Source organism: Musa acuminata, chromosome BXJ2-1, assembly GCF_036884655.1.
Source record: "Musa acuminata AAA Group cultivar baxijiao chromosome BXJ2-1, Cavendish_Baxijiao_AAA, whole genome shotgun sequence".
NCBI classification, from domain to species: domain Eukaryota; kingdom Viridiplantae; phylum Streptophyta; class Magnoliopsida; order Zingiberales; family Musaceae; genus Musa; species Musa acuminata.
The window spans coordinates 38,146,168-38,151,014 of NC_088338.1; positions in this window are offsets into that span (position 1 = coordinate 38,146,168).

Consider the following 4,847-nt stretch of genomic DNA (forward strand, 5'->3'; position numbering starts at 1 on the left):
GGATTTTGAATTATTTTATTATAAGAGCACATGATTCTGTATTATTCGGATTCTATAATTTAAGATTATGTTATCCTATTTAAGATATATTGTGAATATGATTGAATTCTAATTTTGATTATGACTTTGATGATCAGGAGAGATTTTTTTAATTATTTATTTTAAATTCTATGCTCTTGTCTATAAATAGATAGGACTTTCTATGGACTATACACATATAATATGTAGATATACGGATATACAAATATATAAATAAAAGGATATGTGTAGATATTGAGAGATTCAGATATTCTCTTATCCCCCTTTAATCACATGAACCAGTCAATGAAAGATTACATATCTTATCTCATCTTCTTTTTGTTCCTAAATCCATCGATCATAATGGCCCTGTGAAGACTATAAAGAAAATGTGAGTCTAATTTTCTTTGCAGATCGACATCATTATATATCTCAAATCCAATGACGCTTACAGATCAAATAAAGGTTTTTTTGGAAGTATCGAATAGGCACACATCATAATATTTAGAGATATATTATTATTTGACTTCAGATTTTAACATAAAAGTCTTCCATCAAATAATAACATATTATGGTTTTTATACTTGAAATTTAGTATTAGGGCTGACTTAGTATTTAGATATGGTGAGAGGGCTCGAATAGGAAAGGGCAACCTGTAGATAAAGTTAGAAGACTCGTAACAACATTGAACCACTACTGAGCTGTGCATTATATGCACAATGCTGGAGTTTGATCTAGGCTATGTTGAGACTTGATGAGGACGTCAAGCCCTTGAGTGGGAGAGATCGTAAAATATTGATTACTCCCACATCGAAAGTGGGTGAGATTAATATTGACTTATAGGAGTCTAATAAGTATATTATTATATAAACTTTAGCTTAAGCATTTTGACAACACAAAACACATAATATGCAGATATATGGATATGCAGATACATAAATAAGAGATGTATAAGATATGATTGAGAGATTATATATCTTCTCTTATGAAGACGACGTATCTTTTCTAATCTCTATTTTGTCCCTAAATCCATTGATCATAATGGTCATGTGAATAATATAAAGAAAAAGTTTTTTGAGAAGCATAAAAAAGATACGTAACATAATATTTAGAGGTCTATTATTATTTAATTTTAGATTTTGACATAAAAGTCTTTTACAAAATAATAGCATATTATGGTTTTTTATGCTTGAAATTTGGTATTCAGGTTGACTTAGTAGTTAGACATGATGAGGGGGCTCAAATAGGAAGGGGTTACCTATGGATGAAGTTAGAGGACTCGTAACAACATTTAATCACCATTGAGCTATACCTCACATATACTATGCTAGGGTTTGATCGATAGACTACTATCGATAGCTTGCTATCAGTGACAGTATTATTGAGGGTGGCAGCCTCTGGTGGTTGCTTTCCCAATCGTAAGCAGTAGCTGCATAGCACCACTGTGTGCGGTGGTTATAGCAGTGCCACTATCAATGATGGCTATGGTGGTTACGCAGCACAATGGCATGCGACCGCAGATGATGCCTACGGTGCCTCGCATAAGCAGTGGCTATGCACCATGATAGTTGGTCCAAGCATAGGCTATGACACCTCGTGTAGTACCCGCGGATAAGGAACCACGGTGGCTATGACACCTCGCACAGGCGATAGCCACACACAAAAGCGGTTGCACCTTGCACAGGCAATAACCACACACTACAGCGGTCACACCTCGTGAAATGGTTGTAGACGATGCCTACACATATCATGTGGGCAATAGCCACACATCTTTAGGTTGCGGCACCTCATGCAGTAGCCGTGGATCAGGCACCACGACAGTTGTGGCTGCTAGTCATAGATGCCTTGTAAGCCAACCACGTGAGTGATGGCACGTGTGACTCGACATGTATTCTTTTTGCTTATTATCATTATTTGATATTTTATCACTTTATCTTACGTGTTGCATACATTGTGATGTCCATGGATCTATGCAATGAGAATAAGATTGTGATGAGATCACGATAATGAGACCGATTCACTTTTAAACATATACCCTAAAGAATCCTAGTCATAGGTCACTCGAGAGAGATATCAAGATAACCTGATAGACTGGTGTATTGTATACCCGTCCATATGATGGACGCGGTTGGTCTCATAGCTGCTCATGTGAGAATACTAAGGATGCAGTGCAGGTGCACCTTGGAGAATGAGTTCACTTATTGATCCGCTTACGGAATGCTGGATGGTTGATGATACCTTAATGTTAGATAATGATTCCGTAGTCCCATTAGTGTATATGGTGTTGAATCTTAGATTGTAATGATGAAACCAATTGATAGTATTTATGATCTGATCTACGTTTTGAGTGATGTAGGAAGCTTCAATCAGGGAGAGACAATTAAAAGCAGAAAGAATCATGTTGGGCCGGAGTGGAACATGTCAGAAGATTGGAGGTCGAGCCAGAGGATCAGTCGATATATCGACAGAAGGTTTCGGGCTATGGGTTCGGGCATTGGGCCAAGAAGAGCAGAAATTACACTAAGGAAATCGGAGTTGTGGAGGTCAACTAACCAATTGGGCAAAAGGCCATAAGAGAGGATGATGCGACGAAGAATCAGATGAGGTATCAATGAACTAATGACATGCCGGACAACATTTGATTAGCTTTGTAATAATTATCTAGATCGAAGTAGGTTTTAGGCGTAATTGGGTTGGAATTGGGTCAACTCAATTATCGGCCAATTGGGCTGTGTTAGGCCAAGTGAAAGGCCCAAACAGTGACCAAACAGATGGAACCATCGGTGGCACAATCTCCGAGACTGTGTCAGGCAGTGGTACCGCTAGTCTAGGTAGTGGTACCACCGAGATAGTCTTCGAGACTGTCAAGCGATGGTACCACCAGTCTGGGTGGTGGTACTGCCTAGTGTCAGTGCTGCAGGCAATGGTACCACCAAGCACAAGCGATGGCACCGATAAGACCTGTAAAACCCGGGATGAGATATTTTTTGGCTCTATTTTTTAAGCCAATTGGGGTCTATAAATACCCCAGCTATTCCTGTATGGAATAGCAAGAAAGTTGAGCAAAAATATGTGATTCTAAAGTTGTAAACCCTATTCGAAAGTTGAGTTCCCTCCTCCTAAAGCTTAGAGAGAGTTCTAAGGGAGGTGTGTGATGGATACCTTGTAAAAAAGGGTTGTAAAAGGTTGTCTCCTAATCCTGTGAAAAGGAGAAGAAGGGTGTAAAAGGATAGTTGATCTTTGCCCATTGAAAGAAGATCGGTAGTGGAAGCCGGTGGCCTCGAGTGAAGAGGAATCGAGAGTGGATGTAGGTCACGATGACCGAACTACTATAAAAATCTAGTTTACATTTCTATTTTGCTCTTTACTTTAATTGTAAACTAAATTATTACTTTTACTACCTTACGAATACACTTTCAAGTTAATATCTTTCTGAAACTAGTTTCATCCTATAAAGATTTTTGACTCGACATGATTTTTATTTGCTGCACTAATTCACCCTCCCTCTTAGTGCTGACTTGATCGTAACAGTTGATATCAGAGCCACGTTTTTTCTCATTTGGTTTAACACTCAAGATAAATGGCTCTTTTCGGATTTCAAGAAGGACTTTCTATTATTCATCCTCCTATGTTCAATGGAACGGACTACACATATTGAAAAACTCGAATGAGTGTTTTCTTGCTTTCTATTAATTTAAATTTATGAAATATTATCGAAAATGTATTTCAAAAGTCTTCTACTCCAATGAACGAATTAAATGATTTAGAGAAGAAAACTTTCTCTTTAAATCCTAAAGCTATAAACGCTCTATTTTATGCTTTGAGCAAAAATGAGTTTAATTGTGTTTCTTTATACGAAATTGCACACGAGATTTGGCATACTAGAAGTAACTCATGAAGGTACGAATAGAGTAAAAGAGTCTAGAATAAATCTTTTGATGCATGATTTTGAATGGAACCAAGTGAAACTATTATTGACATATATAACCGTTTTACGGATGTCGTCAATAGTTTAAAAGTACTTGGTAAATCTTTTTCTAATCTTGAACTTGTAAACAAGATTCTAAGATTTCTTTCTAAAAATTGGGATCTGAAAGTAACCGCAATACAAGAAGTGCAAGATTTGAACTATTTTTCACTTGATGAACTTGGGTCTTTGATGACCTATGAAATGACATATGTGATACATAATAAACTTGAGAACAACCTTCCAAATAATAAGAAGGATTTAATACTTAGAACTCAAGAAGACCACTTGAGCAAAAGCTCAAGTGATGAAACTTGAAACAAGAACACAACTTCTTGCTACGAATGCAAGAAGTTGAGTCACTCAAATGATGAGTATATAAAACTAAAGAAAAAATTACCAAAGGACGAATCGAGTGTATTCGAAGATGAGGAGCAAACCAACAAGGGCAAGATGGTGAACTACGCTTTGACGGCTTTCGTCAACCAGGTAAGTGACTCAATCGAATCTCTTTTTCCTTACCCTGAAATTACTTAGTGCTTTTCATGATTAGTTTTAAATATATATACATATATATATCATGACAATTGTATGATTGTTAATAATGCTTATACATCAAATAAGATTAATTCTTTGTATGTTATAAGAAATAATTATATGTATCTTCATGATTTTGTATTGCTTTTTAGTTTTAAACATGATGGATGGTTTTCATATGAAAAGCTTGAGCATACTTATATGAAATCAATCACATAAAATGAAACACTTAAAAAGAAAAATGTATTATCATTGGAATTAAAATGATAAATCAAATCTCTTGTATAAAGAAGCCTTATGTTTAATGTGTTATATTTTTTGTCAT